The sequence below is a fragment of the Ovis aries genome, chromosome 23 (assembly GCF_016772045.2).
Source record: "Ovis aries strain OAR_USU_Benz2616 breed Rambouillet chromosome 23, ARS-UI_Ramb_v3.0, whole genome shotgun sequence".
Classification (NCBI taxonomy): Eukaryota; Metazoa; Chordata; class Mammalia; order Artiodactyla; family Bovidae; genus Ovis; species Ovis aries.
The window spans coordinates 12,039,155-12,058,392 of record NC_056076.1 but is presented as its reverse complement, the minus strand read 5'-3'; the positions used below and the strand labels follow the sequence as shown (position 1 = coordinate 12,058,392).

The 19,238-nt window shown below is 36.0% G+C and overlaps 1 pseudogene; it reads right to left on the bottom strand.

Annotated features, from left to right (window-relative positions):
- Positions 1–11,048: 11,048 nt before the first annotated feature.
- LOC101102147 (heterogeneous nuclear ribonucleoproteins A2/B1-like) lies at positions 11,049–11,952 on the bottom strand (annotated as a pseudogene).
- Between the last annotated feature and the right edge of the window lie 7,286 nt (positions 11,953–19,238).

The following is a 19,238-nucleotide window of genomic DNA, read 5'->3' as shown; positions in this document are numbered from 1 at the left end:
CTTTCCCAGTGATATTGTTAAGTTCCAAAGCCAGTGGCCCCCAAAGAAGCTGGATTAATTTTCAAGTCCTAGAATGTTGTCATTTTTCAGTCTGTCAGTCATGTCCAACTATTTGCAACCCCATGGGCTGCAAGCACACCAGGCTTCCCTGTCTTTCAAAAAGCAAAACCAAAACTAATTACCCAACTTTAAAATGGGGTTTTGAAAATTAAAGATATTTTACATCGGTCAGTGCTCATATTACAGAGCTGAATACATTTAACTTTCTAATTCAGGAATAACTCTGGTGCAGGGCCTCACTGTACTGGTTTCGAGCACAGGGTATTATTTCTAAGCATGTCAATTTCTTGGCTTTCAACAAAGTAGTTCTGAAGGAAATGAATTCTTATTAAATCTAAAGGCATTCTAGAGTGGTATAATTGCTGTGAATTATAAAAATGTAGATATTTACATTTCATTCTTCATGAATAAGAGAGGAAAATGCACATTAAATCAGTCTTGTTCAAGTACTCTTGTGGTGATATATTTATGTTGCAGAATTACACTAAAAGCCATAAATAGGCGGGAAAATCACCAGAATGACATCAAATATAACTTAATTGTGAACATGCTTGTAGGAGAAACAATTTCTAACTGCAAATACAGTATCTATTTAATACCACACCATTTTTGCTTGCTCTTTATGTCCTAAGATGTGTCACAAAAATTTTCTTAAAAATCTCATATTATATACCATGCCGACTTTTAAAAATTGAAGTCCAATATGAGCCTAGGAAATTTTAGAATGTTAATATGAAGCATAGTTTGTATAGACACAGGGTTTCCTAATAGTGGTTCCTTAAATGTTTTGGAGGTGATGAGCACTGCATTGATGTTACTGCTTCTGGCTTACAGCCTCTAGCTCTGAGATAACAATGTGGGTTATTTCTGTCTTTTGGTCAATATTATATTTGAAAGATTCAAACATACTGTTTTATATATAGTTGTAGTTCATTCTCACTGCTGTATAATGTTTTGATATGTGAATGTATCAATAGTGTATGTGTTGTCTGTAATGCTGAAGGCCATTTGAATGACTTCAGGTCTATGGATATTATGAACAATGCCGCTACAGACATTCCTGGGTAATTGTCCTGGTGCCTGTATGTACTTCTGTAAGGTGTATATCCACCATTGAAATGTGTAGATTACAAAAGGCTACATTGCTAAAATGTGCCAGATTATTACCCATTTTTTTTTTGTCCAGTTTATATCTCTGCTAGCAGTATATGAGCTATAATTGTGCCATGGTCTTGCATTTTCTCAAAATTCTAAGACTTAAAATGTTGCCAGTTGTTTTGTGTGTGAAATGAAACTAAAAGTTGTTTTAATTAGCAATTATCTGATTAGTGTTCAAAAAGATCACGTATTTTCTTTTTAAATTGATCATTTCTTTTCCAATATTTGTGAAGTACTTTATTTTTAATGGAGATTGTCATATTTTTAATTCCTATTAATTTGTTAGATTTATTTATGTTTTCTGAAATCTTTTCACTAGTGTTACAAATATCTCCCATTTTGGACTTGTCTTTACATATTTGTTACTCTATTTATCATGACTTTTAATAAACAAAGTTTCTTCTGTTTATCAGATATCCCTTTTACAATTTATACTTTGCTTAATCCTTTAAAAAGAGATCATCCCAACCACATGATCCTAAAAATGTTAACTTTCCCACAAAAGTGTATTTTACTTTTATCTCTTTGTTTCATGCAGAATTGATTTTTGTTAATGATATGAAATAAGGTTTTGTTTAAAAACTTGTTTTCTGTATAGATATATTGACCCAGCATTATTAAATGATCCATAATTTATTCTCTATTCTTCAATGCAAATTCTTTATATATTATATGTTGTTTATTTATGTCTATTTCTAGGCTTTCTATTACTGTACTCTGCTTATTTATCTCTGCCATGAATCAGACAGATTTTCACCAATTTGGCCTTATAAACATTCTGCAAATCAAGAAGAGGTTGCCTTCTACAATAAGAGTGTTTTACTATTCTCAAACCTTAGCCTCCTCATATTCACTTTATTGTCAACTTTATATGTTCACAAAAATATCCTTCTTGGGACTTCCCTAGTGGTACAGTCATAAAGACTCTACTCTCTCAGTGCAGGGTGCCTGGGTTGCATCCCCGGTCAGGAACCTAGATCCCATGTGCCACAACTAAAGATCGTGCATGCTACAGCTAAGACATGGTGCAGCCAAATGAAAATTAAAAAAAAAAAATTCTTCTTCTTAATTGGAGTTGCACTGACCTTTAAATCCATCTGAGTAGAGAGAATAACAAATTGTAACTTGCTATTTATTAAATAGATATACATGGGTATTTAATATAAATGATATAAAAAGCAGAAATAATATATAATCACATATATTTACAGAGATTCTCTTTAATATAGCTAAAGTAATTTTATAGTACTTACTTAAAGGTCCTGATAACTTTTGAGAAGAGTTACTAAGATGATGCTCTGAAAGTGCTACACTCAATATGCCAGCAAATTTGGAAAACTCAGCAGTGGCAACAGGAGTGGAAAAGGTCAGTTTTCATTCCAATCCCAAAGAAAGGCAATGCCAAAGAATGCTCAAACTACTGCACAATTGCACTCATCTCACACACTAGTAAAGTAATGCTCAAAATCCTCCAAGAGAGGCTTCAGCAATACATGAACCACAAACTTCCAGATGTTCAAGCAGGTTTTAGAAAAGGCAGAGGAACCAGAGACCAAATTGCCAACAATTTCTGGAAGGACTGATGCTGAAGCTGAAACTCCAATACTTTGGCCACCGGATGGGAAGAACTGATTTATTTGAAAAGACCTGATGCTGGGAAAGATTGAAGGCAGGAGGAAAAGGAGATGACAGAGGATGAGATGGTTGGATGGCATCATTGACTCTATGGACATGAGTTTGAGTAGACTCCGGGAGTTGGTGATGGACAGAGAGGCCTGGCGTGCTGTAGTCCATGGGATCGCAAAGAGTCGGACATGACTGAGCAACTGAACTGAACTGAACTCATGACTTCTGACTTTGTCTCAAATCTTTTGAGAAAAACAATTGGATAAAAGGGGAAATCATTTTGCTTGATTCAAGTAAGTAATGTAAAAGATCATTTTGATTCTCACACATTTTCTGATGCTATGAGAACATGACATGGGCTTCCCTGGTGGCTCAGACTGTAAAGAATCTCCTTAAAGTGGGAGACCTGGGTTCAATTTGTGGATCAGGACATTCCCCTGGAGAAAAGAATAGCTACCCATTCCAGTATTCTTACCTAGAGACTTCTATGGATGGAGGAGCCTAAAAGGCTACACTCTATGGGGTCACAAAAAGTCAGACAGGACTGCATGACTAACACTAATAAAATAAGATAATAGATGTAAAAGATAATAGATGTAAAACGTGTTGCCTTATACTAATGAAATATTTGTTTGAAGATGTTATTTTTGTCAGTTTTAAGTGGAGCTATCCTTCTCCATTGTTCCATTAAAATTAGAGATAATGCATTGGAACACACATCAGCTTCCAACCCATCTTTATAATAGCATCTCTAACGCTTGCCCTTTGACCTGCTAGAAAGGGTTTTCTGATATACTGTATATTAGTGATACATAAAACATTACCAATATATTAATTATACTTTCCTTCTTATAAAAAGAGTTTGGTTTTTAAGTTGATTTTAAATTTCAAGTTGACCAATAAATTTAAATTTATTTAGAATGTCATCTGAGCATAGAGTCCTACAGTCATGATAACTAAAAGTATCTTACATTTGGGTAGGTACCAATCAAGATCTGTTGCTTTATTTTCAGTAACTTTGGCTTGACCTCTCCTAGAATTCATAATTTCAGTTGGTAGTTTCTAAGAAATATTTGTATTTTGCATTAGTTTCAACTGATGATAGAATATTACATAAATGGACTGCATCACCTGAGCTATAAACAAATATCAAAAATATTATTTAGATATAAGAGAAATTATGGGTAAACTCATGCTGTCAAAGCATATCACATAAATTCAAAGTAACAGCCAACATACCTGTGTGAGGGCATCCTTACAGCACCAATTCCATATGTTTATGAGTGAAATCACTGCTCATAAATGTTCATATCAAAGGTAGTATTTTACTTTTGTAGCTGAGATATGTTAGTGCCCTTTGGTTTGGTTTGATTTTCTATTTTACCTACCTGCATTATGATTTTGGGGAGGGAGGAGGAGAGAGGATATATAAGTTTATACTTATTATGTTAGGTAACTTCATCTCATTCTAAATGTGCTTCCCTCCCTCTGTCTCTAACCCTTATATTTGAAATGTTGAATGTAGCATTTTTCCTTCTCTTGCCAAGAGACTTGGGAACTAAAAACATGCAATTCCAAGCAAAAGATAAGGAGAGAAATGAAGTATTTTTGAGCTGAAGGGTATCATTAACTGAGACACCACGGAGATTGCAACATTTCAACACCACCATGTCAACCAAACAAACAAAAAAAGAGTTCAGATACTGTGAAGGAATCCATCTTTAAAGGAAATTAGAAAAAAAACCCTGAAAAATGATATAGCTTTTCTGGTTGATAGTACAAATCATGAATAAATCATATACTGCTAGGGAAACAGGAAAATTGGTTAGTATCTAGGACGTTGGATGCTGAATTCTTAAAGGAAAAAAAAAAGTGATAAACATGTCCCTTGCATTTCCTACAGCAATAGAAAGAACTAATCATTGAAATTGTTGACTTCCATTGTACTCTAATAGGAATATGTTGTTTTCTGAAGGCTAGATTACTCATTTATGTTTTAGAAATTGTTTCACTGTGGCTTTGGTCAATGTCTTTTTATAATCCCCCGATGATTGTGTAACAATGTCAAGCATGTCCACAGATCTATTGCATATCTTAAACCAAAATTTGCTCTCAGTTAATTATTGAAATTATTTATCGATAATTAACTATTAATTTCTCTTATTGACATTTTTTTACTTTCCAAATTATTACACAACCAAAGGTATTCGTTTTTCACTTACAAAGAGTAGAGAATCTTGATATTTTTCCCATCCAGGAAGGGGTAGGAGATAAGCAAAACTCTCACAGGAAAGTGAGATGAAAATGCTGAAATAATTTCAGTATCCAACAACTAGTAAACATAGAATTCCCTAATTTTATTTGTAATTAGATTAATTCCTATTATTTCATAAATAAAAGTACTTGTATATACACATGTATGTAAACTCAAATCCAAATTATGAACTTCCCACAGTATCTGCATAGCCATTTTTTTGTTGCTTTCCCTCTCTTTTCTCCACTCTTAGATTTGAAGCTCTTTGATGCTTTCTCTTGACCCTATTCTTAAGCATTTGACATAGTCACCAATCATCAATAGACTATATATTTGGAATAAAATGAAAACAAGAGCTGAAATTGTTCCCATGACTGACACAGCTCATTATGACAGAGTTGAAGATGTACCTTTTTGACATAAATAGATGGAAGTTGAATAAATGCCAAGGCTTGGTTTGAAGCCATACCTTCTTTCATTATTTCGTATTCTGGCATAGAAAACTCCAAAAATTAAGCTTCTACAACTTCTCCTAAAAACTATTATCCTCCTCAAACTATTTCAAAAATATGCAGAGGAAGGAAGACTTCAGAGCTCATTTTATGAGGCTAGCATCCCCAGATACCAAAACCAGACAAAGATATCATGAGAGAGAAAAATTACAGGCCAATATCACCAATGGACATAGAATCAAATGCAAAAATCCTCAACAAGATATTAGCAAACCAAGTGTAATAATACATCAAAAGAATCATACAACATGATCAAGTGTATTTAACTCAGGAATACAAGCATGGTTCAATGCTTGGAAATCAATGTGGTATATCACATTAACAAATTAAGGAATAAAAAATATATGATCATCTCAGTAGATGCAGGAAAAAGCTTGCAAAAAATTCAACTTCCTTTACGAAAGAAAGTCTTTAGGAAATGGATATAGAGGAAACATACCACAACAAAATAAAGACTTATTATAATGGCATACACAAATGAAGGTATCAGTCACTCAACCATATCTGACTCTTTGCGATCCCATGGACTATAATCCGCCAGGTTCCTCTGTCCATGGGATTCTTCAGGCAAGAAAACTGGATTGGGTAGCCATTCCCTTCTTCAGGGGATCTTCCTGATCCAGGAATCAAACCCAACTCTTCTGCACTGCAGGCAGATTCATTAACATGTGAGTCACTATACATATATATTACATAACATATGTATATAAATATACAAACCCACAGATAACCTCATACTCAATGGTAAAAGCTCATGCTTAACAATTATATGCTATTCCTAGTGACAGAAATAGATGCCCAAACATAGAAACAGAGGATCTGAGTCTCATTGTTAACAGAGAAATCCAATAAACAACCCCAGACAGACACAGTACCATATTACTATTGAGGACCCAAATGATACCTTAACCTAACCTTAACCCTAACCTTAAAAAAAGACCCCTTTACATGGGATAACTTTAATAAATTTCCCTTCTTTGGTGAAAAAATAAGTAAATAAAATAATTAAAATCAGCATGCAAGTGGGAAAAACACTTTTTCCAACAATATTGTTGCTGTTCAGTTCCTAAGTTGTGTTCGACTCGTGACCCCATGGACTGCAGCACACGAGACTTCCCTGTCCTTCACTATCTCCAAGAGTTTGCTAATACTCATGTCCATTGAGTCAGTGATGTCATCCAACCATTTCATCCTCTGTTGCCCCCTTCTCCTTCTGCCCTCAGTCTTTCCTAACACAGGGGTCTTTTCCAAAGAGTTGGCTGTTTGCATCAGGTGGTCAAAGGATTGGAGATTCAGCTTTCAGCATCAGTCCTTCCAATGAATATTCAGGGTTGATTTCCTTTAGGATTGACTGGTCTGATCTCCTTGCTGTCCTTGATTTTCCATCAAAGACTTATGTATGCAAGTAATTTTGATGCCATACTTTATATAACAGAAATAAGTATTTGGGGATATGGAGAAGAGGAAAAATCTAAAGATTGATTTGACTGTCAAGGAATATTTTAAAAAGAGGTACCATTTCAGGTGGGTAGACAAGTTAAGAATTTGTTATTTGTAGGAAGGGAGGAGTCATTTTCCTGCTAATGCAGGAAAAATTATGTGCTCTTGATATAAAGTTTGTGCGTAATTTGAGTAGTCATTCACATTTACAAATCATTTAAGTGACCCTACTTTTCTAGGGGTTTCCTTAACTTTTGAACCATGAAATCTGAGTGATTAACAGTTTGAAAGAATTAATTTACATTTCCAAACTGAGACAGAGACATAGATTCTTTTTTTTTTCTTTTTTTTTTAATTTTAGTTTTTTATTTTTTAAATTTTAAAATCTTTAATTCTTACACGCATTCCCAAACATGAACCCCTTGAGACATAGATTCTTATTTTCATTTAGCAACTTACTCCATTAAAATGGACCCCAGCCTTTCAGAGATCACTTCATGGCTTTGTCCTTTTTCCTGCTGATGCAAGTTGCCTCACACTGAATTTAAGGAGACTCAAGGTAGGTTAATTAAATTTGCTGAAGCTCTTTGCAAAGCCACATTGGGGGCAATTTAATTTTTCTTTTTGGTTTAGCTGGTTCAGAAAAGAAATTCAGGCACAATTGTATAAAATACTGTTTTAATTAGATCCAAAGAGAAATGTAGCCTTGGACTCTTACTAAAGTTCCTTAAGTATGAAAAATAATTGTAAAAGACACTAACTTTGTTTTCTAAAAGTGAACATATTTGTAAAATTATTTTGCACTCTTCGTGAGAAAAAAGGTAATGAGTCAAATTTTGTTTCTTTTACTAATTTTGATCAGTAAACAGAGTCTCAAAGCAAGGCAGGATAATTTTCAGAAATTCCTGCATTTAAAAAAAAGGAATCAGAAATAAATTCACATCTCAAAGTGTTAAAAATTTCAAAACAACACAGGAGAGCCACCCACTATGTATCAAAATGAATTTCTGAAGAAATATTTGAGTGTATCTTTAGGCATTAACATAGTTTGTTCTCTTCTTTCTAAAGTATGTCTACCTGTCTATTAGTTGTTCAGTTGTGTCCCACTCTTTGCAATTCCATGGACTTTAGCCTGCAGTTTCCTCTGTCCATGGAATTCTCCAGGCAAGAATACCAGAGCGGGTAGCCATTCTCTTCTCCTAACCCAGGGATCAAACCCCTGTCTCTTGCATTGCAGGCAGATTCTTTACCATCTGAGCCACTAGGGAAGCCCTTTCTAAAGTATATTATTTCTTTTTAATAAACTAAAAACTTCAGTAATAAAAGTCCACAGTAAAGAAATTCAGTGCTAAATATTATAATCATCTCTCACATCTCTTCAGATGTCTATTATCATTGAAGTTGTCTTTTTTCATTGAGATTGGTGAATGATATCTGTGCCTTGACAACTTGTACTTTCTTATCCATACACCCAAGACAGAAACACAAATCTGTATGTCTGATGAATTACAAAACTCTAATTTTATGGTTTTAGTGTATAAAATTGACTTGTTCAGTTCAGTTCAGTTGCTCATTAAAATCATCATGATTTTAGAACACCTCCACCATATTAGGCACTGTGACGGGACCGAAATATTGGCTGTGATTGTATGCACCATAGCCAGCCTAATTGTTTGAACAAAGTCAGTAGCTTTGCCCCTGGCTTAAACACCCAATGTAATACGTACTCAATGAGTGTATTCAGTTTAGTTCAGTTCAGTTGCTCAGTCGTGTCCAACTCTTTGCGACCCCATGAATCAGAGCATGCCAGGCCTCCCTGTCTATCACCAACTCACGGAGTTCACTCAGACTCACATCCATCGAGTCAGTGATGCCATACAGCCATCTCATCCTCTGTCGTCCCCTTCTCCTCCTGCCCCCAATCACTCCCAGCATCAGAGTCTTTTCCAATGAGTCAACACTTTGCATGAGGTGGCCAAAGTACTGGAGTTTCAGCTTTACCATCATTCCCTCCAAAGAAATCCCAGGGCTGATCTCCTTCAGAATGGACTGGTTGGATCTCCTTGTAGTCCAAGGGACTCTCAAGAGTCTTCTCAAACACCACAGTTCAAAAGCATCAGTTCTTTGGCACTCAGCTTTCTTCACAGTCTAACTCTCACATCCATACATGATCACAGGAAAAACCATAGCCTTGAGTAGACACACCTTAGTTGGCAAAGTGATGTCTCTGCTTTTGAATATGCTATCTAGGTTGGTCATAACTTTTCTTCCAAGGAGTAAGCATCTTTTAAGTTCATGGCTGCAGTCACCATAGGCAGCATTAGAAATGACACATTCAAATAGAGATAGATTAGCAAGAGAGAGAGAGGATAAATTTCAGAAAAAGTTTACACATTTACATGTACTAATAGATTCTCTCTTTTGTCTTTCATAGTCATACATACATACCCATAAATACATACATAATACAGTCATACTTACATACATACCCATACTCTGCTTTCACCTTACCTTGTGTGAATAGGACTACAGTTTGACTGTTAGTAATACTTATTAAATTCACTGGATAGATGGATATGTAGATAGAAGTATATATATATATATATATATATACATATATACATATATACGTATATATAGATGTAGATATATACGTGAATATTTTTTGATTAGCTACTTGAATATATCAGTATAGACATGTTTTAAGACAATAGATTTCTATTATTTCTCAGATATTAATACTCATAGTTCCCATTAATTTCATTCACTATTTCATGCTTAGGACTGTAGTTAAAACTTGTCAAAACAAAGCATAAGTAAAATAAATTTCATCTGAAATTCCTGTTAATTTTTGAAAACCAAGACTCAGACTCAGCATTCCATGTTCTTCCATGGGATTTGAAGCCATGTGTACACTGAATAGGAGAAGGCAATGGCATCCCACTCCGGTACTCTTGCCTGGAAAATCCGATGGGAGGAGCCTGGTAGGCCGCAGTCCATGGGGTCGCTTAGAGCGACACGACTGAGCGGCTTCACTTTCACTTTTCACTTTCATGCATTTAAGGAAATGGCAACCCACTCCAGCGTTCTTGCCTGGAGAACCCCAGGGACGGGGGAGCCTGGTGGGGCTGCCGTCTATGGGGTTGCACAGAGTCGGACACGACTGAAGCAACTTAGCAGCAGCAGCAGTTCACTGAATACATGCTTCATCACCTAGAGCCCATGCAATGCAGAAACAGTTGCTCAACCACTCTGGGATGCAACATCCAAATCTGTAAAAAAGAAGATAACTCATACTTGCCCCAAACTCTATATTATTAGCACTCGTTTCACTCACAATCACTTATTCTCATATTCTTATGTTTAATTCTTACACAGAATATACACATTTGTAATTAAAGATGCATATTTATACCTTTCAGTCTATCTCTCATTTTTTTTTTAGCTGTTTTCCTTTAGAGGTCTTTATTAAATCATAAATGTACAACAACTTCTTAATACTACAAGACATTTCAGTTTTTAAAAACAGAAACTTTGTGAGAAAAAATCTTGAAAACAGGTTCACATGTCACTGGACACTAAAAAAAATTAATGTTATCAAAGAAGGGATGCTTCTATCCTCTTGAAAGAAACAAAAAGTTGGGAACTGTCTCAAAAGCAATTTTTTTCATTCTTTCCTCCATAGTAAGGTGATGTTCTTAAGCAAACCAATCCATTCACAAATGACTGTCTGCATCTGTTCTGGTGTCTTCTGCTACATCACTGCCACAGTCATGGCATGACTGAGAAGAGTTTCCTTAAAGTCATTAATTATTTGGATAACTTAAAGCTGCCCTATTACCTCTGGGCTCTTATCCTCTCCTCTTTATACAGTCAGAAAGTGAAAGTGAAGTCACTCAGTCGTGCCCAACTCTGTGACCCCATGGACAGTAGCCTGCACCAAGCTCCTCTTTCATCCATGGGATTTTCCAGTCAAGAGTACTGGAGTGGGTTGCCATTTATACAGTCCACATAAAATAGGAAGCTAAAGATCCTCTTGTCAATCCATATCCAAGTCTTCCACCACCATAAACTCCTTTTCTTCCTCCATAACCAGGGCTAACCCCCAAATTGCCACTTCCTGGTCATCCTCCACACCTATTATAACCATGACCAAGTCCACTGACCACTTCTCAATCCATCAGATCGTCCTCCAAAGCTACTTCGTTGTCCTGACCCTGGTCCAACATTTCCATCATCACCAGGAGAATCTCCCAAACCAGCTTTGCCTCCCCTTCCACTTCTAGAACTCTGGACTTGTTGCCTTTTAGGTCGAGAAAAGGCCTTTCTTACTTCTGCATAATGGCCGTTGATGGTATGGTTTTTCTGCAACACAATCTTATCCACGGGATCATGGTCATCAAAAGTCACAAATGCAAAGCCTCTTTTTCTTCCAGACTCTCTATCAGTAATTATCTCAATGGCATCGATTTTTCCATATTTCTCAAAGTAATCTCTAAGATGATGTTCCTCAGTATCTTCAATTCCACCAACAAACAGCTTCTTCACAGTTAGGAAAGCCCCTTGCTGTCCAGATTCCTCTCTTGGGATAGCGCGTTTGGGGGCAATTGTTTTCTCATCAATAGAATGAGGTCTGGTGGCCATGGCAGCATCCACTTCAGCCATGGATAAAAAGGTGACAAAACCAAACCCTCTTGATCTTTTGCTTGCAGGGTCCCTTATGATCTTACAGCTTGTAAGCGTTCCCCACTGCTTGTAGTAGTTCCTCAGACTTTCTTCTGTGGTTTCAGAGCTCAAGCCACCAATAAAGAGTTTACGGAATTGTTTTTGTTCCTTCTTCTTCCTCCAAGAATTAACAGTTTGGAAACTTTGCTCGCTCTCGGATTCCATCACTCCAGCCATTTTCCCCAGATCTGAGGGGAGAACAGCCACTGCTCCAGGAACACCTCCTAAGAGCACCTTCACAATCACCTGGTGCCACTCTTTAAAATTCTTGAGCACCTTTCAATTTTCCAGAACAGTCTGATTTGTGAATACTTGTTCTCCCAATTCCAAGAGCTGTCCTGTGACCCACACCTGAGATGAAGGCAACCAGTAGCTTGCTGGAGATAGTCTATCTCTCATATTAATTTTCAATTCATTCAATACTAAACCACTAGTGAATGAAGGAACAGAAAGTATCCTATTAAAACAGAGATAAAATTTAAAAAATTGAGCTGACTTGTATGAGTTTTAAGTTTATTTTTATGTTTATACTTTTTTTTACTCCTGGGGAATGGGGAATTATCTAATGAATATAATCGAAAGAGATATTGGTAGCACATCCTGGTAACAACTGTTTAAGTTTCCACCTCATCTTGGTTTTAACATTACAAAGGAGCAATGGCCAAACACAACTACTAAAATCTGTTTTCTTAATTGTTCACTGTTCACTGATCAATGCAAAGAAATGGAGGAAAACAACAGAATGAGAAAGACTAGAGAGCTCTTCAAGAAAATTAGAGATACCAAGAAAACTTTACATGCAAAGATGGGCATAATACAGGACAGAAATGGTATGTACCTAAGAGAAGCAGAAGATATTAAGAAGAGGTGGCAACAATACACAGAAGAAATATATAAAAAAGATCTTCATGACTCAGATAATCACAGTGGTGTGTGTGATCACTCACCTAGAGCCAGACATCCTGGAATGTGAAGTCAAGTAGGCCTTAGGAAGCATCACTATGAACAAAGCTAGTGGAGGTGATGGAGTTCCAGTTGAGCTATTTCAAATCCTGAAAGATGATGCTGTCAAAGTGCTTCACTGAATATGCCAGGAAATTTGGAAAACTCAACAGTGGACACAGGACTGGAAAAAGGTCAGTTTTCATTCCAGTCCAAAGAAAGGCAATGCCAAAGAATGTTCAAACTACTGCACAATTGCACTCATCTCACACACTAGTAAATGCTCAAAATTCTCAAAGTCAGGTTTCAACAATATGTGAACTGTGAACTTCCAGATGTTCAAGTTAGATTTAGAAAATGTAGAAGAACCCGAGATCAAATTGCCAACATCTGCTGGATCATCAAAAAAGCAAGAAAGTTCCAGAACATCTATTTCTGATTTATTGACTATGCCATAGCCTTTGACTGTGTGGATAACAACAAACTGTGGAAAATTATTAAAGAGATGGGAATACCACACCACATGACCTGCCTTCTGAAAAATCTGTGTGCAATTCAAGAAGCAGCAGTTAGAACTGGACATGGAACAACAGAGTGGTTCCAAATTTGGGAAAGGAGTGCGTCAAGGCTGTATACTGTCTCCCTGTTTATTTAAAGTATATACAGAGTACATCATGAGGAATGCTGGACTGGATGAAGCACAAGCTGGAATCAAGATTGTCAGGAGAAATATCAATAACCTCAGATATGGAGATGACACCACCCTTATGGCAGAAACTGAAGAAGAACTAAAGAACCTCTTGATGAAAGTGAGAGAGAGTGAAAAAGTTGGCTTAAAACTCAACATTCAGAAAACTAAAATCATGGCATCTGATCAGATCACTTCATGGCAAATAGATGGGGAAACAGTGGGAAAAGTAAGAGACTTTTTTTCGGCTCCAAAATCACTGCAGATGGTGACCACAGCCATGAAATTAAAAGAGGCTTGCTCCTTGGAAGAAAAGTTATGAGCACCTAGATAGCGTATTCAAAAGCAGAGACATTACTTTGCTGACTAAGGTCCGTCTAGTCAAGGCTATGATTTTTCCTGTGGTCATGAATGGATGTGAGAGTTGGACAATAAAGAAAACTGAGCACCAAAGAATTGATGCTTTTGAACTGTGGTGTTTGAGAAGACTCTTGAGGGTACCTTGGACAGCAAGGAGATCCAACCAGTCCACCCTAAAGGAAGACAGTCCTAAATATTCATTAGAAGGACTGATGCTGAAGCTGAACTCCAATACTTTGGCCACTTGATGCAAACAACTGACTCATTTGAAAATACCCTTATGCTGGGAAAGATTGAAGGCAGCAGGAGAAGGGGACGACAGAGGATGAGATGGTTGGAATGCATCACCAACTCAATGACATGAGTTTGAATAAATTCTGGGAGTTGGTGAATTCCATGGATAGAGGAGCCTGGCATGCTGCAGTCCATGGGGTTGCATAGAATCAGACGCAACTGAGTGATTGAACTGAAGTTAGCATCATATCTATAAAATCTCTAGGACTGACTTTATTACTTTGCCTTTGTGAATTAAATTTGCTTTGCTATGTTTCCGGTTTTTCATATTGTCTTTTAAACAGTATACTATTTAGTTATGGCCTAATCACCACCTGTCACTCATAGGGTATTGTCTTTATAGGGAGAGTTCATCTCTGTAACCCTGGAAAGTTGTGGAACTGAATTCAGGCTAGATGAGAAAGAGACTTCAGGTTTATGTATTAAATTCTAACATATTTTGCACAAAATAATTTTTCAGGTGTTCACAATTAAGATATCCTGATCATGGTTGACAATGAAATGTTAGTCATTCATTCATGTCTAACGCTTTGGGCAACCCCATGGACTGTAGCCCGCCAGGCTCCTCTATCCATGGAATTCTCCAGGCAAGAATACTGGAGTGGCTAGTCATTCCCCTCTCCAGAGGATCTTCTCAATCCAGGGACTGAACTAGGGTCTCATGCATTGCAGGCAAATTCTTTACCATCTGAGCCACCAGGGAAGTCTTTGGCTACATTATAAGGGGCTATCTGATTTCAAGCTCAGTGAAAACAATTGCAACAATTTTTTTTTTTAATGAATTGCTACAAATGACTTACTTTTCTTATGACCTTGTATAAATCACTTAATCCAAGAGTTACTGTCAAATGTTTTATATAATTTTATTATAATCAGACTTTTCCACTTATGTCAAGTTTCAAGTTGAATACACACACACACACACACACACACACACACACACACACACACACACTCTTGACACAATATTTCTCCAGCAAAGATGGGTTTATTAGGGATTAGTAGAGAGTTGCAGTTCGGGGTTTACAGCCAGGGTGAGCCACAATGCCTGTCCCTGCAGGGGAAATCAAGAAGATCCTTTCCGTATAGAAATGAAAAGGAAGTTGGGAGGGCTATGATGAACTAAGCATCCATGGCTTTCTTTGGCTGAGCCCTTACCAGGAGCAAAGGGGAGTCTTTATTCTCATTTAGCTCCACTGCTATCACAGGGGATGAGAGTTCCCCTTTATGGTGTCCCAACACTGTTTAATTGAGGTTTCGCTTTATTAATTTTTACAGTAATTTCCATAAGTTAAAAGAGACTGTTTATCTAAGTAATGGCTTTCTGAGAAATCAGAATAACTATGTTAAGTCAACCTGGACAAGTAATTAAAATTGAAACCAACACAACTTTTTTTCGCATTCTAAGAAATTTCTGCTTAAAACCAGGCATGCCATTTTAAGGCAAACTATGTTGATATTTTTATATCTATACAGAGAATATTTTGAACAATAGTTTTCTGTCACTTTGCCAGAAAAATGGCAGAAATGCCATTGATCTAGTGAAATAATTTTGTCTCATTTTCAGAAATTCTTACCATTTATTTGCTTAAGGTACTAATAATCTGATGATGTGAAAATAGTCGATTAAAAATCATCCATATTTTCTTTAGGCTTACCTTCATAAAACATGAAGAATAGGGTGTGACATTTGCAAAAATTTCACCATTATTTTGTGAGTGAAGTTAGCAAGAGACAGTATTTTTTGCTGTTATAATTGCATATAAAATATATAAATATGAAATGTAGATTTGTTATAGACAAATTTTGTAATATTCTTGGGTGTGACTTTGTACCAACAATGCTGCAATTCCATTACTATGTTGGAAGGGATAAAGACTGCTCTAAAACCACTTCTATTAAATTCCAGAAAGATAATATCTAGGGAAGAATATATGTTTTCACTTATTTTCCTTATGCCAAGTGTGTTATAGAAGATATAGTAAACGTGGGCTGTTACGTGCTTAACACTCATAATGAATTAGTTTAAAATGCATTTTGAACTTTGAGAAATAAAAAACATAGCTACAACTGTATTTATAACCATTTAAGTGAGTGACATGCATTTTCAGTGCTAAACAAAAGGCAATAAAAATCAACACTAGTATATTATTTGTGCTTAAGTATTAATTGCTTGGGAATATACAACATCATTATTTATTTTTATGCTGGATAACTGAAGTGGAACATTGAGATAATTCCCACAAGCAGAATTCACATTTACTTCAATTATGTGGGCACTTCAGATGAAAATAACTTTTATGTTATAATCACTACATCCTTCAAGTTTACTTTATGTCTTGGTGCAACTTTAATATGCCTGTTCCAATTCTATGAATGTTAGAGATTTTTTTTTCCCTTAGCACAACATGTTGTACTTTGCTGAATATGTTCTAAAATTAAGTAGGGAAATCTTAGGTATCAAAAGGCATTGAAAGAAATAGGTTAATGGTTTCAAAGTTATCACAAGAAGGTGTAAATCTGTGGTGACATGCACAAATAAGCATCTTAAAAATAATCTTTTTCAAATGGACTCTTTTAAGGTCTTTGCCTAAAGTATCTCATGCAGTTAGATCGAAATTTAGAAGTAAGCATCAGCAGTTACTTGGCAGAACATGTGCTTTTAAGATTTCTTCCACAAGGCACAATGTTGTACAGCTTTACAAAGACACAAATAGAATCTAAACTTTAACTTGATTTGTGACTACTGACAACATCTAAGCACAAGAAATAAAGACAACACACTTCCCTCAGTTGTTGGAATGCTTAATGTTAATTTTGTGTGCATGTAATTTTTTCTTATCTTGTAACATTAAGAAGGTGTTCCTTCATTATTTTCAATTTTCCCTGTATCAAATTTCAATGGTATGAATAATTGAGGCACATTTTTTTGCTAATCCACTTTTTCCTGCTGGGCCCTATCTGGGATAAAGGATACATTTTCTCCCAAATCTTGGGAGACTAGTTTACCTTGATGTCCAAGTGTTCTTATGCAAAATAAGATAAATGAGTGAGCATTAACTGCACTAATTTTACTTAGAACTTCAAAAATTGAGAGACTGGTTAAAAACAAAATTGTTATAAATGACTGCGTTTTGGAGGAGAAAAATATACATTAGAATATTCAGTGTTTATTCAATCAGTATGCCTCAATTAATGACTGCAGTACACATTAAATGTTAGTATATCAATCAGGTCACCAAAGAGAATTGCATTATTAACATTCATTAACTTTGTAATAGATAACTTAATTGTACAAATAACCCAAAGCTATGTAATTAGGATGTGATTATATTCCCATTTCTTTATGACAAAATGAACTTATAGTTCAAGTAACTGATGCAAGTAAAAAGGAAAATGTAAAATGAGGTTATAAATCAACTATTAAATACGTACTCCATTGCTATTTACTAGATATAAAGGGATGTTTTAATTCTCAGTGTTTTATAATGGTTTTCTATTAAATAACTTCACAGAATTGAGCCCAATAATAGTCCCTTTTTTCATCTTAGAGACAAATGTTCCCTCTTTTTTCATTATTTGGGAAAGATGGGACTGTTTTCTTGTTGCTTTAATCATATTCATAGGCTAAAATAAGGAAAACTCAAACTTTAGAGTGTACTGCCTTTTCAGCCTTTATTATAAATCTTAATTTCTTATAGGAGAGAAGTATTCATTTATGGACTAATTTAGTCCTAACTCCTTCCTTGGACAAAGAGATGTTGAGGATGTCAACATCTGATAAAGGCTGATGAAACCTGAATTCTTGGTTTCAGGTGAAGTGCTTGTGTTCACCTAGTGTCTATAAATGTACTTCAGCATTCTGGAATGGGACACCCAGATTAATTTTAAAAAAGTACTTATTGGGAATACAATAATTAGTACACTCTTTCTTATAGTCAAGTGTGGCAAATAGTTATCTTTGCACTCACAGTTATCCACAATTTATAATTTTCTGTGCTTTAGGTTGAATAAAGAACTAGTTTGACAAATAAATTGAAGCCAGATAAATATCTTAACTCAGATTTATTAACCATGGAACAAAAGGAATTAATGAGTAAAACTTTCTTAGATTACTGAATGAGAACAGCAAAGTTTAGTTGTACAATCATATTCTAACATAATTTCTCTTCGTGCTATCCTCCATTACCTATCTTTTTGTAATACACAACTTTGCTTAACATTGTTGTCGTTCAGCTGCCCAGTCATGTCCAACTCTTTACGACCCCATGGACTGGAGCATGCCAGGCTTCCCTGTCCATTACCAATACTCCCGGAGCTTGCTCAGACTCACGTCCATTGAGTCGGTGATGCCATCTAACCACTATATCTTCTGTTGTCCCCTTTTCCTCCTGCCCCTGATCCCTCCCAGAATCAGGGTCTTTTCCAGTGAGTCAGTTCTTCACATCAGGTGGCCAAAGTATTGGAGTTTCAGCTTCAACATCAGTCCTTCCAATGAACACTCAGGACTGATCTCCTTTAGGATGGACTGGTTGGATTTCCTTGTAGTCCAAGGAATTCTTAAGAGTCTTCTCCAACACCGCAGTTCAAAAGAATTAATTATTTAGTGCTCAGCTTTCTTTATAGTCCAACTCTCACATCTATACATGACTACTGGAAAATTCATAACTTTGACTATATGGACTTTTGTTGGCAAAGCAATGTCTCTGCTTTTTAATATGCTGTCTAGCTTTGTCATAGCTTTTCTTCCAAGGAGCAAGTGTCTTTTTAATTTCATGTCTTTTTAATTTCAGTCACCATCTGCAGTGAATTTGGAGCCCAAGAAAATAAAGTCTGTCACCATTTCCATTGTTTCCCCATCTATTTGCCATGAAGTGATGTGGCCAGATGCCACGATCCTCGTCCTCTGAATGTTGAGCTTTAAGCCAACTTTTTCACTCTCCCTTTCACTTTCATCAAGAGGCTCTTCAGTTCCTCTTCACTTTCTGCCATAAGGATGGTGTCATCTGCATATCTGAAGTTATTTATATTTCTATAGGTGAAATAATAATCTCTTTCCAATACTTATTTGAGGATGTTTTACATTTCAAATCTTCCTAGAGAGTCAGCCCAACTGTTATATACTATCTCCCTTCCATTGGAATCCCCAGGTCCACTTTATTAAGAAGAGATGATGTGT